Source organism: Mobula birostris, chromosome 7, assembly GCF_030028105.1.
Source record: "Mobula birostris isolate sMobBir1 chromosome 7, sMobBir1.hap1, whole genome shotgun sequence".
In the NCBI taxonomy this organism is placed as follows: domain Eukaryota; kingdom Metazoa; phylum Chordata; class Chondrichthyes; order Myliobatiformes; family Myliobatidae; genus Mobula; species Mobula birostris.
The window spans coordinates 310,337-334,893 of NC_092376.1; the positions used below are offsets into that span (position 1 = coordinate 310,337).

Genomic DNA, 24,557 nt, shown 5'->3' on the forward strand with positions numbered 1-24,557 from the left:
GTGACTAATCCACCTTGTCCTTTCAGTTTGCCTGCACACCATCTGTGTGGTGAAAAAGGCACAATAGCACCTCTTTCACTTCAGAGGGTTAAGGAAGCTCGGTATGGGCCCCCAAATCCATCATCCCTACCAGTATCCTCCTCCAATCCACCTGGGCAAGCTCCCCTCTCATGCCTCTCTAAATCCCTTTTATAAGAACATAAGAAATAGGAGCAGGAGTAGGCCACTAGGCCCATCGAGCCTGCTCTGTCATTCAATAAGATCATGGCTGATCGGCCCATGAACTCACCTCCACATACCTGCCTTTGTCCCATAACCCCTAATTCCCCTACTATGCAAAAATCTATCCAACCTTGTCTTAAATATATTTACTGAGGTAGCCTCCACTGCTTCATTGGGCAGAGAATTCTACAGATTGAACACCCCCTGGGAAAAGCAGTTCCTCCTCATCTCCGTCCTAAATCTGCTCCCCCAAATCTTGATGCTATGTCCCCTAGTTCTAGTCTCACCTATCAGTGGAAATAACCTTCCTGGCTTTATCATAATTTTTTGATGTTTCTGTAAGATCTTCTCTCGTTCTTCTGAATTCCAATGAATACAGTCCCAGGTGACTCAATCTCTCTTCATAGTCTCACTTCCTCCTCTCTGGTCTCAACCTGGTGAATTTCCTCTGCACTGCCTCCAAAGCCAGTATATTCTTCCTCATGTAAGGAGACTGGAACTGCAGGCAGTACTCCAGGTGTGGCCTCACCAGAACCCTGTGAGGTTGCAGCATGACCTCCCGCTCTTAAATTCAGTATCTCTAGCAATGAAGGCCAACATCCCATTTGCCTTCTTGATAGCCTGCTACACCTGCAAACCAACGCTTTGTGATTCACGCACGAGCACTCTCTAGCTCCTCTGCGCAGCAGCATGCTGCAATGTTTTTATCATTTAAAAAATAATCTACTCTTTCATTTTCCTTCTAAAGTGGATGACCTTTCATTTACCAATATTTTACTCCATCTACCAGACCCTTGCCCACTCACTTTACCTATCTATATCTCTCTGCAGACTCTCCATATCTTCTGCACAATTTGCTTTTCCACTCAATTTAGTATCACCAGCAAACTTAGGTACACTACACTCAGTCCCCTCTTCCAGGTCGTTATTGTAAATCGTGAACAGTTGCGGGCCCAGCACCGACTCCTGTGGCACACTGCCCATCACTAATTGCCAACCAGAGTAGCACCCATGTATCCCAACTCTGCTTTCTATTAGTTAACCAATCTTCTATCCATGCTAATACAACCCTCTGCATTCTTATCTTATGGATAAGTCTTTTATGCAGCACCTTATCGAATGCCTTCTGGAAATCCAAGTAAATTGCATCCATCTGTTCCCCTCTATCCACTGCGCTCACTATATCCTCAAAGGACTCCAGAAAGTTTACTGGAACTAGATTCAGGGAAGTAGATTTAGGATGGAGATGAGGAGGAACTGTTTCCCAGAGGATGGTGAATCTGTGGAATTCTCTGCCCAGTGAAGCAGTGGATGCTACCTCAGTAAATATATTTAAGACAAGGTTGGATAGATTTTTGCGTAGTACGGGAATTAAAGGTTATGGAGAATTAAAGGTTATGCAGGTAGGTGGAGATGAGTCCATGTCCAGGTCAGCCATGATCTTATTGAATGGCGGAGCAGGCTCGATGGGCCAGATGGCCTACTCTTGCTCCTATTTTTTATGCTCTTATATTCTTATGCTTGTCAACAGGACATGCCTTTGTTGAATCCATGCTGTGTCTGCCTGATGGATCCATTTCTTTCCAGATGCCTCACTATCTTCTTTAATGATAGCTTCAAGTATTTTCACAACTACAGATGTTAAACTAACTGGCCTATCGTTACCTGCCTTTTGTCTACATCCTTTATTGAACAGTGGTGTGACATTCACCATCTTCCAATCGGTCAGAACCTGTCCAGAGTCCAGACAATTTTGTTTAATTATCACCAAAGCCTCTACTATAACCTCTGTCATTTTTTTCAGTACCCTGGGTTGCATTTCATCAGGACCAGGGGACTTGTCTATCTTTAGGCCCACAAGTTTGACCAGCGCTACCTCTTTAGTGATAGCTATTGTATCAAGGTCCTCACCACCCATTGCATCCTTAAGATCTTTCTTTGGCATGTTAGACGTGTTAGACAAGTCCTCCACTGTGAAGACCGACACAAAATAGTCATTCAAAGCCTCGGCCATATCCTTATTACCCAATATCAATTCCTCCTTCTCGTCCTCAAAGGGACCTACATTCACCTTAGCCCCCCTTTTCCGCTTTACATAATTATAAAAACTTTTACTATCCGTTTTTATATTTTGTTCTAGTTTATCTTCGTAATCTAGCTTCCTTTTCTTTATTGCTTGCTTAGTGGTTCTTTGTTGCTTTTTAAAGTTTTCCCAGTCTTCCAGTTTCCCACTACTCTTGGTGACTTTGTACACATGAGCTTTTAGTTTGAAGCCTTCCTTTATTTCCTTAGTTATCCAAGGTTGGCTCTCCCCACTCTTACTGTCCTTACTTTTAACTGGAATATACTTTTGTTGAACACTGTGGAAAATCTCTTTGAAAGTCTTCCACTTTTCCTCAATTGTCCCACTATATAGCCTGTGTTCCCAATCTACACTAGTCAAGTCCTTTCTCATCCCACTGTAGTCTCCATTGTTTAAGCATAATACACTGGTTTTCAATTGAACTATTGCACCCTCCATTTGTATGAGAAATTCATTTATACTGTGATCACTCTTTCCAAGAGGTTCCCTAACTACAAGATCACTAATTTTACCTGTCTCATTGCACAGGACCAGATCTAAGATAGTACGTTCCCTTGTAGGTTCAGTAACACGCTGTTCAAAAAAGTCATCAGAGAACTCCATCATTTTTACTCCATTGTGATACTGATACATGCTTCTCCCTCCCAAGTTGCTGCATGAATTTAATCATATGATCTCAGTCTCCTCAGGATTCCTTTACATAAAGCTCCCTGATAAGATCTGGGTTATTAAATGACACCCAATCTAAGATAGCTTTTCCTAAATTGGCTCAAGTACAAGCTGCTCTAAAAAGTCATCTTGTAGTCATTCAACAAATTCCCTCGATCCAACACCAACCTGATTTTCCCAATCTCCTTGCATACTGAAGTCCCATTACCCTTATTACATGCCTTTTCCAGCTCCTTTTGCAATCGCAACCCCACATCGAGGCTACTATTTGGAGACCTATATATGATTCCATAATGGATGTAACCATATAAAGGTTTCCCGCGCCATCCGAAGGTAGAGCGTTCCTATGAAACGGTTCGTAAGCCGGAATGTCGTAAAGCGAAGAAGCAATTACCATTTATTTATATGGGAAAAATTTGTGAGCGTTCGCAGACCCAAAAAGTAACCTATCAAATCATGCCAAATAACACATAAAACCTCAAATAACAGTAACATATAGTAAAAGCAGGAATGATATGATAAATACACAGCCTATATAAAGTAGAAATACTTTTCCGCAATCATTGCCGCACTGTTCCCCGTAGCGAAAATCTCATGCAAGCGTTCTCGGCAGAAACACGGCACAAGCACTCTCCAGTAACCTTTAAGCTATGAAGCTGCCAAATCATACCAAGTAACACCTAAAAATACACAGCTATATAAAGTAGAAATAATGTATGTACAGCATAGTATCACTTACCGGAATTGGGAAGACAGCGTCGAGCACACTGATGATGGTGTGTTAGGCTGAGTCGTCGGAGGTTGGGGTGGTGCAGTGGCCCCCACCCTCCGGGCAGCAAACTGATACCGATTCGTGAAGAATGCAGTGGTACAGTGGCAGCCGGGATGCACTCAGCACATCTTTAAGAAAAAAGCTGAAACAAACAAGCTAATTAATTAGGTGCCACCCGGCACGTAAATGTCAGCCCAGATCAGAGGCAACAATCGGTTTAGATCATACAGTTCTTTGTAAGGACTCAAACCATCCTGCAAATATGCCCTAAACAGACGTACCCTTTCAAAATTTAAGTAGTACTTTATCATTGCAGTGAAAATCTCATGCAGTTGCTTCACGTTCAGTTCCTGGATGACTTCACTTTTGGGCCGTTCGCTCCTGCATTCAGTTTTGATTGTTATCCTTTCCTCTTCCAATTGCATCAGCTCTTCATCTATCAGTTCTTGGTCATGGGGTGCCAAAACCTCTTCAACATCATCTTCATCAACTTCCACAAGCCAAACTCACTTTGTTCTTCCTTCGTTCACCACGATCGAAATGCTTAATTATGTCTAGTTTTACGCTAAGTGTAACACCCTTACGAGCTCTTTCAGGCTTTTCCGATACCTTACAACTCATCTTGCAAAAGGCTGCTCACAGGCACGTGTTTAAGCAATGCTGGTGAGAATGCAGTTTCGAATCTGGGGGAGAGCAGCTGCTCGGGGCGCGTTCTGCCTTTTATCACACGCTGATTTTTCCGCGCGCTGATTTTTTTTCGCATGCTGCCTTTTTTCATAACAGTGAAAACACCTTCTGTTAGCAAAAATAGATAACTAGTGTAGGTCTTTCGTAACAGTGAGGTTTCGTAAAGCGAACGTTCAAAAAGTGGGGGACACCTGTAATGCGTATAGAAACAAGAAACAAGACAACGTTTCTTTGAACCAGGGTGTAAAGCACAGTAATACACATAACACGCAGAGCACACGATAACTTATGAAGGTAAGGATAAAGTCTACAGATGAATCACGCATAAATAACAAACTAAAGTGCATTAATATTAAATATTGTAAGGTACTCATCCCAGATTATAGTGACACTTCGAATACAATGCAGCAGGGAGTTCAGAAGCCTAATGGCCTGGGAAAAGGAATTGTTTTTCATCCTGACCGTTCATGTTTTTTGCATCGTAGTCTCCTGCCTGATGGTAGAAAGTCAAAGAAGATTTTGGATTGATGTGTGAGATCCTTGATAATACTAAGTGCCCTGTGTATACAGCACTCCTGATAAATGTCCCCGATGGATGGTAGGGAGATCCCTATGATCTCCTTGGCTTTTCTCACAGTTCTTTGACGGGACTTCCAGTCTGATATTTGACTGCTCCCATACCAGATGGAGACCAACTTGTCAGGATGCTCTCAATGGTGGTCGTGTAAAATGCAGTAAAGATTGATGGGGCGGGGGGGGGGGGGGTCCTTACTTGCCTCAATCTTCTTAGGAAGTGGAGATGCTACTGTGCCTTCTTGTTCAGGGAGGTGATATTAAGGCACAGGGTGAGGTCATCTGTGATGTGAACTCTCAGGAACTTGGTGCACTTAACTCTTTCTACTGAGGAGCCCTGTATTCGCAGAGGCCGATTGTTCATCTGCAACTTCCTGAAATCCACGAAGATTTCCTTTGTCTTCTCCACATTCAGGCTTAGGTTGTTTTTCTCACACCAATACACCAGCTTCTCCACTTCCTCTCTATATTCCATCTTATCACTGTTCTTGATAAGGCCAACCACTATTGTGGCAACTGCAAACTTGATGACATGGTTTGAGATGGATCCTGTGACAGAGTCATGCATCAACAGTGTGGACAGCAGCGGGCTAAGCAGCGCACAGCATTGGGGAGTGTCAACGCTCAGCATAATGGAACTAGAGATGTTGCTGCCCACACTGACTGACTGTGGCCTTACTGTTGAGAAGAAAATTATCTAGTGGCAGAGGCAGGTTTTGAGATCCAGTGAGGACAGTTTGTAGCTGGCTGGTGGCATAACATAGGAACATAGAAAATAGGTGCAGGAGCAGGCCATTCGGCCCTTTGAGCCTGCACCACCATTCAGTATGATCATGGCTGATCATCCATCCAAGTGGCATAGTGGCATCACCGCTGGACTTCGGAGCGAAAGGTCCCTAGTTCGAATCCAGCCAGCTCCTGTTAAGAGCTGGGATCTCTTTTAAAAAAAGGCAGTGGCAAACCACTGCCGTAACTTGCTCAGTACGTGATTTCCCAATATATCAGAGCAGCGTGGAAGGAAATCGTCTGCTACCTGGAAATAGTTCCAGATGCGACATGATTATGATTATGATTATGATTACGAGGACACGCAGTCCCCTCATAAACATGCAGTTTAAGAGGACAGTTTCCCCACCAGTTTCTAACTGTGCTTCAGTAAGGAGCTGCTTTTGAATGCTTTCTTGTAACATTTCACAAACTAAACTGCTCTCTGCATCATTACTGAACAGACAATGCTCAAACAATCTCGTCAATTCAGATACATACACTAAGATGGACTCCCCTTCCTTTTTATTCCACTTATAAAACCTGAAGTGTTCTGCAATCAACAATGTTCCTGCATTACTTTCATGATATCAGCAAAGCTCGTTTCAGCTGTTTTGGTTGGAGCAGTCAAACTTCAAAGTAAAAGGTATGCCTTTAACCCAGTGCACTCAGCAAAATTGGTACTTGCTTCTCATTGGCTATTTCATTCGCTCCAAAATATTGTTCAACTTGCTCAGTATATAAAATCCAATTACCTGTTACGTAGTCAAATGTGTCTAACATTCCAGTGCAGCCAGCCATTTCTGCTGATTTTATTTAAATCAGCAACCTGTATGCTTTTCCACACAATGTACTCAGCAAAAGTGGCACTCACTTTTCATTGGCTATTTTAACTGTTTCAAAATACAGCTCAATTCAATATCAAGTTATTGCTTGTGTAATCAGATGCGAATATCTTAGTCATAGTCATACTTTATTGATCCCGGGGGAAATTGGTTTTCGTTACAGTTGCACCATAAATAATTAAGTAGTAATAAAACCATAAATAATTAAATAGTAGTATGTAAATTATGCCAGGGAATAAGTCCAGGACCAGCCTATTGGCTCAGGGAGTCTGACCCTCCAAGGGAGGAGTTGTAAAGTTTGATGGCCACAGGCAGGAATGACTTCCTATGACGCTCTGTGTTGCATCTCGGTGGAATGAGTCTCTGGCTGAATGTACTCCTGTGCCCACCCAGTACATTATGTAGTGGATGGGAGACATTGTCCAAGATGGCACGCAACTTAGACAGCATCCTCTTTTCAGACACCACCGTCAGAGAGTCCAGTTCCATCCCCACAACATCACTGGCCTTACGAATGAGTTTGTTGATTCTGTTGGTGTCTACCACCCTCAGCCTGCTGCCCCAGCACACAACAGCAAACATGATCGCACTGGCCACCACAGACTCGTGGAACATCCTCAGCATCATCCGACAGATGTTAAGGGACCTCAGTCTCCGCAGGAAATAGAGATGACTCTGACCCTTCTTCTAGACAGCCTCAGTGTTCTTTGACCAGTCCAGTTTATTGTCAATTCGTATCCCCAAGTATTTGTAATCTTCCACCATGTCCACACTGACCTCCTGGATGAAAACAGGGGTCACCAGTGCCTTAGCTCTCCTCAGGTCTACCACCACCATCTTAGTCTTTTTCACATTAAGCTGCAGATAATTTTGCTCACACCATGTGACAAAGTTTCCTACTGTAGCCCTGTACTCAGCCTCATCTCCCTTGCTGATGCATCCAACTATGGCAGAGTCAATTGAAAACTTCTGAAGATGACAAGACTCTGTGCAGTAGTTGAAGTCCGAGGTGTAAGTGGTGAAGAGAAAGGGAGACAAGACGGTCCTCTGTGGAGCCCCAGTGCTGCTGATCACTCTGTCGGACACAGTGTTGCAAGCACACGTACTGTGGTCTGCCAGTCAGGTAATCAAGAATCCATGATACCAGGAAAGTATCCACCTGCATCACTGTCAGCTTCTCCCCCAGCAGAGCAGGGCGGATGGTGTTGAACGCACTGGAGAGGTCAAAAAACATGACCCTCACAGTGCTCGCTGGCTTGTCCAGGTGGGCGTAGACACGGTTCAGCAGGTTTCTGGTATAGCCAGCCATTTCTGCACTTACTTTATTTATGATTATTATCACGCAGTACTCACTGTTTGTGAACCCTAAGATTTTGTCCATTTTCTGCTTTATATTTTAACTCCATCATCTGTCCCCCTCACCCCCAAAGAAGCATGTGCTTCACTTGTTCTAGCTTGAACATCTCACTGTGCTTCAACGGATAAGCAGTCGTCTCAGGTTTGTTTCAAACTTCCTTATCACCACTGTTATGGTTTGTAACTCCAAAACATGAAACTAATTGGAAAGAAAACAATGGAGCCCAAGAGATGTGTGAAAACTGTCTTTACTTTCAATGAGGGACACACAAATGATGTGGTAGTGTGACATATACCGTGCACATACTGTTACGTGTAACCCATAATGAATAATTTAAACAACAAAGAATGCTTAATCAAGAATATGTTTACAATATTACTCAAATATTGCTTAAATGTTAAATTCACGATACTTCCCACCACTGATTACAGGCATACCCCCCTTCTTTCCCTGGCTTGTCCTTGCAGCCCTCTAACCTTCAGGAACTTCATCAGTGGCTAACGATGAAGCAAATATCTTTGCAAAGGCCTCTGCAATTTCCTCTCTAACCTCTGAGGATGGACTTGGTCAAGTCCTGGGAATTCATCACATTTATGTTTGGTAAGGATGCAAATACCTCCTCACCGGAAATATGAGTGTCCTCCAAAACATCTCCACTTGTTTTCCCTACATTTTGAGATTCACAATTTTCTCGTCAGTAAACACTGTATACCAACATTCCAAAAGTCCCTGTCATGTATTCTCTATATCATATGACAACTTAACCTAATGTGTATTAATTAACAATTATCTGGATTAATACCATTTTGTCATTTCCCATTGACTGGACTTTAACAACTCTGGGATCAGTGCTGGGTCTGTTGTTGCTTGTCATCTATATCAACGATCTGGATGATAATGTGGTTAAGTGGATCAGCAAATTTGTGGATGACACCAAGATTGGGGGTGTAGTGACAGTGAGGAAGGCTATTATGGCTTGCAGAGGGATCTGGATCTGCTGGAAAAATGGACTGAAAAGTGACAGATCAAAATTAATGCAGACAAGTGTGAGGTGCTGCACTTTGGGAGGACCAACCAGGGTAGGTGGTGAACACTGGAGCACTGGGGACAGTGGTAGGAAAAAAGGGATCTGGGAATACAGGTTCATAATTCATTGAAAGTGGCTTCACAGGTAGATAGGGTCATAAAGAAAGCTTTTGTTTATAATCAAAGCATTGAGTACAGGAGATGGGATTTTATGTTGAAGTTGTATAAGATGTTGATGAGGCTTAATATGGAATATTGTGTGCAATTTTGGTCACCTCTTAAAGGAAAAATGCAAGTAAAATTGAAAGAGTACAGAGAAAATTTACAAGGATGTTGCCAGGTCTGGGGGACCTGAGTTAATAAGGAAAGATTGAATAGGTTAGGACTTTATTCTTTAGAACGTAGAAGATTGAGAGGAGATTTGATAGAAGTATAGAAAATTATGAGTGGTCCTCTGGCTATCCATCCCATAGGATGATGATGGTTCCTTTCAGTCAGTTAGTGGGGTGGTACCCCACTCTTCAGAAAGGAACAATGTGTGCATGAGTGGATTTTAGGTGAGTAGGGGGTTGCACAGGTCCAGACCCACCCTCTCGACATCCCCTCCCAGATCCAGCGGCATGGTGGGGTCCAAGACGGCTGGGGGAAGTTCTGTTGCAGTGAATGGCCAGACCAAGCTTCGGTGCAAGGGATGCCCTTTCCACGCTTCATGGCGCCTGTTTGCTAGATGGTCATTGACCCTACCAGAGGGTTCATCTGCCCTTTGACAGGTCTTGTTTTTCGTCCTGCAGGCTGTCTAGCCACCCTCCTCAGCAGGCAAGCCTGGTGGGGGAGCCGGTTTAGTTGCCGACCACCCGACCATGCGACAGGTAGCACTGGGTTACATTGTATCAGTAGCACTCAGACAAGTGACCTGGTACCTGGTATAACTAGGGTAAATGCAAGCAGGCTTTTTCCACTGAGGTTAAGTGGGAATACAATCAGAGGTCATGGGTTTAAGGGTGAAAGTTGAAAAGTTTAAGGGGAACATGAGGGAAACTTCTTCACTCAGAGGATCATGAGAGTGTGGAATGAGCTGCCAGCATGTGGTGCATGCAAGCTCAAATTCAGCATTTAAGCAAAGTTTGGGTAGGTCCATGATGGTAGGGGTATATCAGTGCAGGTCAATGAGAGTAGGCAGTTTAAATGGTTTTAGCATGGACTAGATGAACCAAAGGGTCTGTACTGTTCTGTACATTTCTATAATTTTATGACCAAGCTGTTCTGAAGTTTGAACAGGAAAATATAGTCTTAGTACAGAAATTGGCATGTCGGATACAGATATTGATCCAAATGTCCACATTCAATATAGAGACTGCTGTCCTTTTATTCTGCTGGTTCCCCACAACTCTGATCATTTAAAAATGTATCTATATTCCCTTTGAGTACCTCCCATGGTCTAAGCTTCATAAGGTAGAGAATTCCAGAGATTCTCCAACCCACCCTGAGGCTCCAAGCACATCAGTTATGAGTTACCACCCATGATTATTCAATAAATAGGATGACCCTTTATTTTTTAACAGCGTTCACTAGTTCCAGATCCAGTCACAAGAACATCAGGACTAGGAGCAGGAGTCGGCCATCCAGCACATCAAGCCTGCTCCACCATTCAATCAGATCCTGACTGATCTAGCCATGGACTTAGCTCCACATGAGATATCCTCTCCACATCCAGCTTCTTAGGATTCCTCAGAATCAGATCCCTTTCAATCAGGTCACCTCTTTTTCATGCTGCAGTGAATATAATCTCAGCCTGTCTAATCTTCCCTCATGATAAAACAAGCCATCTGTCTAATAATCCTCGCTGAACAACTTCCAGCACATTAAGGTCTGTCTATTTATATTGTACATGATATTCAACGTCAAAATGTGATCTCATCAGCACTCTACAGCACAGCTGGTTTCCACCATATTCACACACAAGGAATGTTCAGTAATAACCACACCACCTAATTAAAAGAGATATTGTTTTCAACTTCCTCTGTACTTTTTACCAAAATTTTAAATCCATGATGCTGTTCCAGAATCTTCTGCTAATGGGACAGCTTACCTCTTGCTCTTTGCTAAACCAAATATTAATTGATCTGCTTCTGTCAAACCTCTTCTCAACCTTTCTCACTTTCAGGAAAACAATCCCATGTTAAGCTAAGGGATGCATAGTCTTATATATCTTTCTGCCTTTGAGAAGCATTAAGGCACCTCGTCTCTCACAACACCTGAAAAATTCAAGTCGCTTCTTATTACTGTATCATTTTGACCATAAGCTGCTGGTACAGTACACAGTAAAAATGAAACAATGTTCCTCCAGGACCACAGTGCTACATGTAACAACACAAAACTACACTAGACTATTTGAGACAACACAAGGCTACACTAGACTACGTAAAACAACACAAAAACTACACAAGACTACAGAACTACACAGGACTACAGAAAGTGCATAAAACAGTGCAGGGCAGTACAATAAATAATAAACAAGACAATAGGCACAGTCGACAAATTACAATATAATAATAAATGATGTAGATGTCAGTCTACTCTCTGGGTATTAAGGAGTCTGATGGTTTGGGAGAAGAAACTGTTGCACAGTCTGGTCGTGAGAGCCCGAATACTTTCGTACCTTTTGCCAGATGGCAGGAGGGAGAAGAGTTTGTATGAGAGGTGCTTGGGGTCCTTCACAATGCTGTTGCTTTACAGGTGCAGCGTGTGGTGTAAACGTCTGTAATGGCGGGAAGAGAGACCCCGATGATCTCAGCTGACCTCACTATCCGCTGCAGGGTCTTGAGATCCGAGATGGTGTAATTTCTGAACCAGGAAGTGAAGCAGCTGCTCAGGATGCTCTCAATACAACCTCTGTAGAATGTGGTGAGGATGGGGGGGTGGGAAATGGACTTTTCTCAGCCTTTTCAGAAAGTAGAGACGCTGCTGGGCTTTCTTTGCTATGGAGCTGGTGTTGAGGGACCAGGTGAGATTCTCTGCCAGGTGAACACCAAGAAATTTGGTGCTCTTAACGATCTAAGCAGAGGAGCCGTCGATGTTCAGCGGAGAGTGGTCGCTCCCTGTCCTCCTGAAGTCAACAACCATCTCTTTTGTCTTGTTCACATTCAGAGACAGGTTTTTGGCTCTGCACCAGTCCGTTAGCCACTGCACCTTCTCTCTGTATGCTGACTCATCATTCTTGCTGGTGAGACCCACCACGGTCGTGTCATCGGTGAACTTGATGATGTGGTCCAAGCTGTGTGTTGCAGCACAGTCGTGGGTCAGCAGAGTGAACAGCAGTGGACTGAGCACACAGCCCTGGGGTGCCCCCGTGCTCAATGTGATGGTGTTGGAGATGCTGCTCCCGATCCAGACTGACTGAGGTCTCCCAGTCAGGATGTCTAGGATCCAGTTGCAGAGGGAGGTGTTCAGGCCTAGCAGTTTCAGGTGCTGAGGAATGATTGTGTTGGATGCTGAACTGGAGTCTATGAACAGCATTCGAATGTATGTGTCTTTTTTGTCCAAGTAGTTGAGGGCCAGGTAGAGTGTGGTGGCGATGGCGTCATCTGTTGAGCGGTTAGGACGATACACGAACTGCAGGGGGGGCCAGTGAGGGGAGCAGCAGGGTCTTGATGTGCCTCATGACGAGCCTCTTGTTACGCAACCAGTAACAATGAATATAGAATTGAGTCAAGTTTTATAAACAAACATAAATATTTATCAAACTCCACTCAACAATAGTGAAAAGTATTCAAATGACTAACTTAACCGGAAGTTAACTGCTATACGGTAACTCTGGAACAGTTCTTAAAGTGGTAAGTTCGAACACAATCTTAAAATGGTAAATTCGAAAGTCCAAGTGATTTACAAAGTCAATAAGAAGCAACTCCTCTGGAAACGGATTTCTTTGAAGACATGATGTTACTGCTGATTCTGTCGAAAGGATTCACGATGAAGGAAATAAAACGGCTTAAAGGAACTGACCTTTTCCCGGCGAATGAACACTGCAAAAACCTTCCTGATCTTACAGGGGTTATCTCAGATGGAGGTCACTATTTCCGAATGAAGATTCAATAAGGTCGATCTTTTATGAAACTGCCGAACGACACCAACTTTACTCGATTCTTCGGGTTCCCATACTTTAGTAAGGTCTTCACTCTCCAATACTAGACTGTAAAGGTAAATCAAAATACCAAACAAAACTGGAAGCTATTGGCAAAACTGCGGACACAATGATTTTACCTTACAATAGAAAGTAAAACTCCATTTTAAAACGAAACTGCGTCATGAGATGAATACACAGCATAACAAAGTAACTGACGAACTAAACAACAAACTAAAACTCCTGCGTCACAGCAGGGCTTTCCCGTTTTATACCTATTGGAACAGGTCATCACGTGACCTCACACTGGCAGGAAAATTACATCACTCCACCATCACAAGACCATTACATGCTAACAAGATACTCAAGTGCACCATGGTCATAAGACAGTCACAAGATACCCACGAGGTATGTAACACTCTCGAAACACTTCATGATGATGGATGTGAGTGCAACGGGACGGTAGTTGTTGAGGCAGGACACGGAAGACTTCTTTGGCACGGGGACGATGGTGGCTGCCTTGAAGCATGTGGAACAACGGCGCTGCTCGGAGATGTTGAAGATGTCAGTGAGAATCTCTGCCAGCTGATCTGCACATCCTCTGAGCACTCTGCCAGGAATATTGTCTGGTCCAGCAGCCTTCCATGGGTTGATCCTAAACAGGGTTCTCCTCACATCGGCCATGGTGAGACACAGCACCTGGTCATTTGGAGAAGGGGTGGTCTTCCTCGCCACCACATCATTTTCCGCCTCGAAACGAGCATAGAGGTTGTTCAATGTATCTGGGAGGGAGGCATCATCAGCACAGGCAGGTGATGTTGTCCTGTAGTTAGTGATGTCCTGAATGCCCTTCCACATGCGCCGCGTGTCGCCATTGTCCTGGAAGTGGCTCTGGATTCACTGGGTGTGTACACACTTTGCCTCTCTGATGGCCCAGGACAGTTTGGCCCTCACTGTTGTTAGGGCTGCCTTGTCACCTGCTCTGAAGGTGGAGTCACGGGTCCTCAGCAGCGCACGCACCTCCACGGTCATCCATGGCTTCTGCTTGGAGCGTGTAGTGATGGTCTTGGTACACACTTCCCACCTGAACCAAACAAAATCCACATAACTACTGCAGGTATAGAGCAGTATCTCTCCCTAATCGTTGATGTTCATGTTCACCAAATTGCACACTATTGAAGGTGCAGTCCATGAAGCGAATGTGCAATCGCCACAATGGATTAAGTTCTGTGAGCCCACCTAGGTGGATAAGAATGTCCAAGACATGGTCAGTCAGTCAGCTGATGGCACTAGCTTAGCAAGTGTCAAGAACAGTTAGAAAGTTATCAAAAATTGCAGGAGGATGTTGTGAGGTAATACATGTATCCAATGAGATAATGGGCCAAGATTTAGTAAATGGCATTCAAACCAGTTCAGCATGAGGTGTTACAATGTGGCATGTCAAACCAGGGTAGGACTTTCACAGTGAATGGTATGGCCCTAGGACATGTTGTTGAACAGAGGGAACTAGGAGTACAAGTATATGCTTCCCTAAAAAGTGGTGGTGAAGAAGATAGAAACCATAGAAAACTACAGCACAGAAACAGGCCTTTTGGCCCTTCTTGGCTGTGCCGAACTATATTCTGCCTAGTTCCACTGACCTGCACACGGACCATGTCCCTCCATGCACCTCCCATCCATGTATCTGTCCAATTTATTCTTAAATGTTAAAAAAGAACCCACGTTTACCACCTCGTCTGGCAGCTCATTCCATACTCCCACCATTCTCTGTGTGAAGAAGCCCCCGCTAATGTTTCCTTTAAACTTTTCCCCCCTCACCCTTAACCCACGTCCTCTGGTTTTTTTCTCCCCTTGCCTCAGTGGAAAAAGCCTGCTTGCATTCACTCTATCTATACCCATCATAATTTTATATATCTCTATCAAATCTCCCCTCATTCTTCTACGGTCCAGGGAATAAAGTCCTAACCTATTCAACCTTTCTCTGTAACTGAGTTTCTCAAGTCCCGGCAACATCCTTGTAAACCTTCTCTGCGCTCTTTCAACCTTATTTATATCCTTCCTGTAATTTGGTGACCAAAACTGAACACAATACTCCAGATTCGGCCTTACCAATGCCTTATACAACCTCATCATAACATTCCAGCTCTTATACTCAATACTTTGATTAATAAAGGCCAATGTACCAAAAGCTCTCTTTACGACCCTATCTACCTGTGACGCCACTTGTAGGGAATTTTGTATCTGTATTCCCAGATCCCTCTGTCCCACTGCACTCCTCAGTGCCTTACCATTAACCCTATATGTTCTACCTTGGTTTGTCCTTCCAACGTGCAATACCTCACACTTGTCTGTATTAAACTCCATCTGCCATTTTTCAGCCCATTTTTCCAGCTGGTCCAAGTCCCTCTGCAGGCTCTGAAAACCTTCCTCACTGTCCACTACACCTCCTATCTTTGTATCATCAGCAAATTTGCTGATCCAATTTACCACATTATCATCCAGATCATTGATATAGATGACAAATAACAATGGACCCAGCACTGATCCCTGTGGCACACCACTAGTCACAGGCCTCCACTCGGAGAAGCAATTCTCTACTACCACTCTTTGGCTTCTTCCATTGAGCCAATGTCTAAACCAATTTACCACCTCTTCATGTATACCTAGCGACTGAATTTTCCTAACTAACCTCCCATGCGGGACCTTGTCAAAGGCCTTACTGAAATCCATGTAGACAATATCCACTGCCTTCCCTTCATCCACTTTCCTAGTAACCTGCTCGAAAAACTGCAATAGATTGGTCAAACATGGCCTACCACGCACAAAGCCATGTTGACTCTTCCTAATAAGTCCCTGTCTATCCGAATGCTTGTAGATTCTGTCTCTTAGTACTCCCTCCAATAACTTACCTACTACCGACGTTAAACTTACCGGCCTATAATTTCCCGCATTACTTTTCGATCCTTTTTTAAACAACGGAACAACATGAGCCACTCTCCAATCCTCCGGCACCTCACCTGTAGACAGCGACATTTTAAATATTTCTGCCAGGGCCCCTGCAATTTCAACACTAATCTCCTTCAAGATCCGAGGGAACACCCTGTCAGGTGCCGGGGATTTATCCACTTTAATTTTCCTCAAGACAGCAAGGACCTCCTCCTTTTCGATCTGTACAGTTTCCATGATCTCACTACTTGTTTCCCTTAATTCCATAGACTTCATGCCAGTTTCCTTAGTAAATACAGACACAAAAAACCTATTTAAGATCTCCCCCATTTCCTTTGGTTCCACACATAGCCGACCACTCTGATCTTCAAGAGGACCAATTTTATCCCTTACAATCCTTTTGCTCTTAATATAAGATGTCTGGCATACAAACCTTTATTTTATTATTTGTTAATTTATTTGTGGTAATATTACTTTACATGTTGTGTGTGAGCTATATGTACCGTGTTGTGCACCTTGGACCGAAGGAACATTGTTTGAATGACAATAAACTTGGGTATAGGAGCTGGGAAATAAATTGCAGTTGTACAAGGCAAGGCTGTCGATAAGACAAAATTGCATTTGACAGGATGAGTTGTAGCATGAAAGCTGACAAAATCGAGCAATATAAATACAAGACTGAAGGTGTTAAATTTGAATGTGTGCAGTATGCAGAATAAGGTTGATAAACTTGTAGCAGTTACAGATTGCCGTGTTTGATGTGTGCATCGTGAATCGTGTCTGAAAGAAGATTGCAGCTGGGAGCTTAACATCCAAGATACACATTGGATTGAAGGGACAGGCAGTTAGACTGAGGGGGTGGTGTGGTTTTGTTGGGAAAATATGAAATCAAATCATTAGAAAGAGGAGACATGGTCGAAAGGTGTTGAATCATTGTGGGTAGAACACCATAATATGACCATGGGATATAGGAGCAGAATTAGGCATTTTGGCCAACAAGTCTGCTCTGCCGATCATCATGGCTGATCCTTTTTCTCCCTCAGCCCCAATCTTCTGCCTTCTCCCCGTATCCCTTCATGCCCTGACCAATCAAGAATCTATCAACCTCGGCATTAAATATACATAAAGACTTCAACAGCTGCTGTGCCAACAAACTATGGAACTACTTGGGTCAAAGATGCTGATGAGAGTTATAATAGACCCCCAAATAGTAGTAAAGATGTGGTCTACAAATTACAACCAGAGATAGGATATGCATGTCAAAAGGGCAATGTTTCAATAGTCATGGGGGATTTAAATATGCAGATAGATTGGGTAAATCAGGTTGGTGCTGAATTCCAAGAGCAGAATTTTCTGGAATGCCTATGAGATGGCTTTTTAGAGCAGCTCATGGTTGAGCCCACCTGGAGGTCAGCTATTCTGGATTGGGTGTTGTGCAATGAACCAAGATTGTTTGAGAATTTAAGGTAAAGGTACCCTTAGGGACTAGTGATTATAATATGATAGCATTTACTCTGCAAATGGAGAAGGAGAAGCTAAAGTCAATTGTAATAGAGCTTTGACCAGAGGCCAATCTGCATATCGGAAGTTTGGAGAGGAGGGGACTTCAATTAGGTCCTCTGTTCGAGATAATAGCAGGAGCGGGTCACGGCAGCATAATAGAACTTTGACCAACAACCAATCAGCGTATCGGATTGATTAGTAACCGCAAATTAAAGGAAGGCAGGACAAGCTCAGCAGCCGTCGTCGTAGTGGTGTCAGCTCAGTGGATATATTCACAGTAGTGATCTTAAGGTTTTAGTTCTTTGAGGGTTCATCGAAGAGAGGCTTCACTCAGAAAGCAAAAGAAATAAAAATGCAAGTTTTTTTTTTCCTTTTCTTTATAGATGCTCAGCTAGGACAGTAAGGATGACAGGCAAGATACTGAAATGCTCTTCTGATGGGACGTGAGAAGGCAAGGAGACCTTCAGTGTCCCTGACAACTACAACCATGAGAAGAGCGTCCAGCTGCAGCTTCTAACAAACCACATTAAGGAGCATTCGGGAGGCTGAACAGGTGATAGATAGAACATATGGACAGATATTTACACCCAAGGTGCAGGACACAGGAAACTGGGTGACAGGAAGGGGAAAGGGGTGAAGGAGCCAGTGCAGAGTACCCCTGTGGCCATCCCCCTCAACACCAGGTATATCACTTTGGATGCTGTTAGATGGAACAATCTAACGGAGGAAAGTCACAGTGGTCAGGTCTCTGGCACTGAGTCTGCATCTATGACTCAGAAAGGGTGGGAGAGAAGAGGTGATAGGGGATTCGTTACGTTAGGGGAACAGACAAGAAATTCTATGGACGTGAACGAGATTCCCGGATAGTATGTTGCCTCTCAGGTGCCAGGGTCTGGGATATCTTGGATCGATTCCACAGTGTTCTTAGGTGGGAGGGTGAACAGCCAGAAGTCATGGTCCACGTAGGTACCAACGACATTGGTAGGATGAGTGATGAGGTTCTGCATAGCAAATTGACGGAGTTACTGTAGGTACTGAGTTAAAGGACAGGACCACCAGGGTTGTGATCTCAGGATTGCTGCCCATTCCTCCTGCCAGTGAGGCCAGAACTAGGAAGATTATACAGTTTAATATGTGGTTAAGGAATTGCTGTTTGAAGAAGAAAATAAGCTTTTTGGATCATGAGGCTCTTCCAGTGAAGGTGGGACCTGAACAGAAGGGACAGTTTGTTCTTGAACTGGAGGGGGTCGAATATCCTTAGCGGGAAGGTTTGCTAATGCTCCACAGTGGGGTTTAAACTAGAGTTGCAGGGGGATGGGAACAATTAGTGGAGAGATTGTGAAGGCACATGTTGGTAAAATCTCAGACAAAGCTCGGAATCAAAAAGTTGAACCTGGTCTGACGTGTCCTTAGCTGCCTATATTAAAATGCAAGAAGCATCATAGGAAAGGTAATAGTGCTGAAGATGGGGTAGCTGGTTTACAACAGAGGCAATGTGTAGTGAGGAGAGGCTGTAGATAGGGTCAGGGTTAGCACGTGTTATCATTGAAGAAATCCAGAAGAGTCTCATGAGGATGATTCTGGGAATGAAGGGGTTAACGTATGAGGTGAGTTCGGCAACTTTGGGCCTGTACTCAATGGAATTTAGAAGAATGTTGGGGGATCTCACTGAAACCTTCCAAATGTTGAAAGGACTAGATAGAGTGGACGTGGAGAGAATGTTTCCTCTGGTGGGGGTATCCAGACCAGAGGGCACAGTCACAAAATTGAGGGCAACCTTTTAGAACAGAGGTAAGGAGGAATGTTTTTTAGCCTGAGAGTAGTAAATCTGTGGAATGTTCTGCCACAGACTGTGTATATTTAAGGTGGAAGTTGAACATTTCCTGATTGATCAGGACATCAAAGGATATGAAGAGAAGGCAGGTGCATGGGGTTGAGTTGGATCCGGGATCAGCCATGGTGGAATGTGGAGCAGACTCGATGGGTGGAATGGCCTAATTCTGCTCCTACAACTTATGGTCTTATGGTTTTATAGGGTTTATGTTGGTACCGATTCTTTTTTCTTTATATGTCAAGTATTTGGATGAAGGAATTGATGACTTTGTTGCTGGAGGAGCAGGTAAGTTTTGAGTAAGCTGACTGGATACATAAGAAGAAGTTCTCATATGGCAGGCCTAGGCAACCATGGCTGACAAGGGAAGCTGAGGACTGCACAAAAGCCAAGGGAAGTGCATATAAGGTGGCAAAAGTGAGTGGGAAGTTTTTAAAATCCAACAAAAAACAACTAAAAAAGCTATAAGAATGGAAAAGAAGAAATATAAAACAGGGTACCAAAAGTTTTTTTTTCATTTATATAAAGAACAAAAGGGAAGTGAGAGTTCATATTGGACCGTTGGAAAATGATACAGATGAGGTAGCGACGGGGGACAAAGAACTGGCAAATGTACTTAATAAATACTTTGCTTTAGTCTTTCCGGTGGCATACACCAGCTGTATGTCAGAGGTCCATGAATGTCAGAATCATAGAAATATAGAAATCTACAGCATATTACAGGCCCTTCAGCCTACAATGTTGTGCTGACAATGTAACCTACTCTAGAAACTGCCTAGAATTTCCCTACCGCACAGCCCTCTATTTTTCTAAGCTCCATGTACCTATCTAAGAGTCTCTTAAAAGACCCTATTGTATCCACCTCTACCACTTCACTGGCAGTGCATTTCACACATCCACAACTTTCTGTGTAAAAAAACTTACCCCTGACATCTCCTCTGTACCTACTTCCAAGAACCTTAAAACTATGTCCCCTCGTGTTAGCCATTTCAGCCCTGGGAAAAAGCCTCTGGCTATCAACACGGTCAATGACTCTCATCATCTTATGTACCTCTATCAGGTCACCTCTCATCCTCCGTTGCTCCAAGGAGAAAAGGCCAAGTTCACTCAACCTATTCTCATAATGCACGTTCTCCAATCCAGGCAACATCCTTGTAAATCTCCTCTGCTCCCTTTCTATAGTTTCCACATCCTTCCTATAGTGAGGTGGCCAGAACTGAACATAATACTCCAAGTAGGGTCTAAATATAGCTTTATATAGTCTAACGTAGCTTTAACATTACCTCACTTGAACTCATTCCTATGGTTGATGAATGCCAACACACCATACTCCTTCTCAACCCCAAATCAATTAATGTCAATAGGGTTTAGCCCTTCTCCATTCCTCCTATAATCCCCAACCAGCTCCTTTGTTTTCGCGACATTGAGGGAGAGTTGATTTCTTGAGACCACTGTGTCAGAGAGATTACTTCTTTCCTGTGGGCCACCTTGTTATTGTTTAAGATAAGGCCAATCAATGTAGTGTCGCAAAAGCAAAGGAGCTGTTGTGGACTACAGGAGGAATAGAGATGGGCTAACCGCTATTGACATCAGTGGATCTGGGATTGAGAGGGTAAACAGTTTCAAGTTCCTTGGCATCCACATTACCAAGGACCTCACGTGGTCTGTACACAACAGCTGTATGGTGAAAGAGGCACAATTTTCACCTCTTTCACCTCAGACCGTTGAGGAAGGTTGGTATAGACCCCCAAATCCTAAGAACTTTCTACAGGGGCACAGTTGAGAGCATCCTGACTGACTGCATCACTGTCTAGTATGGGAACTGTACCTCACTTAATCACAGGACTCTGCAGAGAGTGGTACGGATCTGAAGTTGTGAACTTCCCATGATCCAGGACATTTACAAAGACAGGTGTGTGAAAAGGGCCCATAGGATCTTTGGGGACCCAAGCCATCCCAACCACAATCTATTCCAGCTGCTACCATCTGGGAAGTGGTACCGCAGCATAAGAGCCAGGACCAACAGGTTCTAGGACAGCTTCTTTCACCAGGCGATCAGACTGATTAACTCATGATTATTTGAGTGTACTCTGTATTACATTGACTGTTCTATTTATTATTAATTACTATGATTGCACATTACACATTTAGATGGAGACGTAACGTAAAGATTTTTACTCCTCATGTATGTGAAGGATGTAAGAAATAAAGTCAATTCAATTATAAGGCTAGGAGGAAGGAGCTTAAGAATGAAATTAGGAGAGCCAGAAGGGGCCATGAGAAGGCCATGGCAAGCAAGATTAAGGAAAACCCAAGCAACACACATCAAAGTTGCTGGTGAATGCAGCAGGCCAGGCAGCATCTCTAGGAAGTGGTACAGTCGAAGTTTCGGGCTGAGACCCTTCGTCAGGACTAACTGAAAGAAGAGCTAGTAAGAGATTTGAAAGTGGGAGGGGGAGGGGGAGATCCAAAATGATAGGAGAAGACAGGAGGGGGAGGGATAGCCAAGAGCTGGACAGTTGATTGGCAAAAGGGATATGAGCAGATCATGGGACAGGAGGCCCAGGGAGAAAGAAAAGGGGGAGGGGGGAAAAACCCAGAGGATGAGCAAGGGGTATAATGAGAGGGACAGAGGGAGAAAAAGGAGAGAGAGAGAAAGAATGTGTGCATATAAATAAATAATGGATGGGATACGAGGGGGAGGTGGGGCATTAGCGGAAGTTTGAGAAGTTTGAGCAGAGTGAAAGAAGGACAAGACTGCCCAAGGCGCATGACGTAGACAGGACAGTGCTGAGAGTTTAAAAAGGAAGGGACTTCCAACAGCTGTATTTTGGATCGAGACAAGAAGAGCGGCGTGAGCTGATTTCGGAAGGAAGGTAGTTTTTTTAAAAAACTTCGAGTGAAAGAAGGACGAGACTGCGCAGACACATGACGTAGACAGGACAGCACAGAGAGTTTAAAAAGGAGACCTCCCTATACAGTGGGCAGCGGAGTGAGTGGCAGCAGTGTATAGGGCTTTGGCTCAATGGGCTTAGGCGGTAACAGGAAGAGGCGTGAGTGAGGCACCAACTCTTTTTTTCCCCTTGGCGATTTGGCCCAGACAGACAGAGGAACAGCAGGGCTCACACAGCTAACGGTACAAGCTAACGGTTTAAAAAGTTTGTGTGTTTGCCGGGGTAAGTCGGTGAGTAGACATATTTTTCCTTGTTTCATTCCTGTAGAATTAGGTAGCATTCCATGCAGGGTTAGTGCTTTGATCAGGGTGTCAGATGTGGGAATCCTGGGAGACCTCCAGCCTCCCTGATGGCCACATCTGCGCCAGGTGCACCGAGATGCAGCTGCTCAGAGACCGTGTTAGGGATCTGGAGCTGCAGCTTGATGACCTACAGCTTATTAGGGAAAATGAAGAGGTGATAGACAGGAGCTACAGGGAGGTAGTCATCTCTAGGCTACAGAGGTCAGAAAACTGGGTGACTGTCAGGAGAGGCAAGGAAAATGCCCGGATAGTGGAGAGCACACCTGTGGCTGTCCCCCTCAGCAACAAATATCTTGTTCTGGATGCTGTTGAGGGGGATGACCTGACAGGGGACGGCCACGGTGACCAGGTCTCTGGCACTGAGCCTGGTGCTGTTGTGCAGGAGGGAAGGAGGGAGAAGAGGAATGCGGTAGTCATAGGGGATTCCATAGTCAGGGGAACAGACAGGAGATTCTGTGAGCCTGATAGAGATACTCGCATGGTGTGTTGCCTCCCAGGTGCCAGGGTACGGGATATCTCGGATCGGATCCAGAATATTCTAAAGGAAGAGGGCGATCAGCCAGTTGTCTTGGTACATGTTGGTACCAATGACATAGATAGGAAAAGGGAGGAGGTCCTGAAGAGACATTTCCGGAAGTTAGGAACGAAGCTGAGAAGCAGGACCTCCAGGGTAGTAATCTCAGGATTGCTACCTGTGCCACATGCTAGCGAGGGCAAGAATAGTAGGATCAGGCAGATGAATGCGTGGCTGAGAGACCGGTGCAGGGGGCAGGACTTCAGATTCTTGGATCATTGGGATCTTTTCTGGGGGAAATATGACCTGTTCAAAAAGGATGGGTTACACCTGAACCTGAAGAGGACCAGTATCCTGGCGGGAAGGTTTAATAGGGCTGTTAGGGAGGGTTTAAACTAATTTGGCAGGGGAATGGGAACCAGAATGATATAGCGGAGGAGGAGGAAAACAGAACTAAATCTAAGATAGTGAGCAGTAAAGATGTCAGAAAAGACAGGCAGGTGATGGGGCAAATTTGCAGCCATTGGGATGAGTTGCAGTGCAATCAAAGCAAAAAGTACCAAATACTGGTCTTAAGGTGTTATACTTAAATGCACGCAGCATAAGGAATAAGCGTAAGCATAAGGAATAGAACATAGAACATAGCATAGTATAGCACAGTACAGGCCCTTTGGCCCACAATGTTATGCTGACCCTCAAACACTGTGTCCCATATAATTCCCCACCTTAAATTCCTCCATATACCTGTCTAGTAGTCTCTTAAACTTTACTAGTGTATCTGCCTCCACCACTGACTCAGGCAGTGCATTCCACGCACCAACCACTCTCTGAGTAAAAAACCTCCCTCTAATATCCCCCTTGAACTTCCCACCCCTTACCTTAAAGCCATGTCCTCTTGTATTGAGCAGTGGTGCCCTGGGGAAGAAGCGCTGGCTATCCACTCTATCTATTCCTCTTATTATCTTGTACACCTCTATCATGTCTCCTCACATCCTCCTTCTCTCGAAAGAGTAAAGCCCTAGCTCTCTTAATCTCTGATCATAATGAATACTTTCTAAACCAGGCAGCATCCTGGTAAATCTCCTCTGTATCCTTTCCAATGCTTCCACATCCTTCCTATAGTGAGGTGACCAGAACTGGATACAGTACTCCAAGTGTGGCCTAACCAAAGTTTTATAGAGCTGCATCATTACATCGCGACTCTTAAACTCTAACCCTCAACTTATGAAAGCTAACACCCCATAAGCTTTCTTAACTACCCGATCCACCTGTGAAGCATACAGCTACAGATTGGCAGGTACGTTATTGTGGCTGTCACTGAGACATGGCTAAAGGATGCATGTCTCTGGGAGCTGAACATCCAAGGATACACGGTGTATCGGAAGGAT

General features: G+C 44.2%; 1 protein-coding gene across 3 annotated transcripts in view; it reads left to right on the forward strand.

The window, feature by feature from the left end:
- The window catches only part of LOC140199932 (protocadherin-16-like), a 454,953-nt gene that overhangs the window by 283,004 nt on the left and 147,392 nt on the right, over positions 1-24,557 (forward strand). The gene's annotated exons all lie outside the window — the stretch shown is intronic.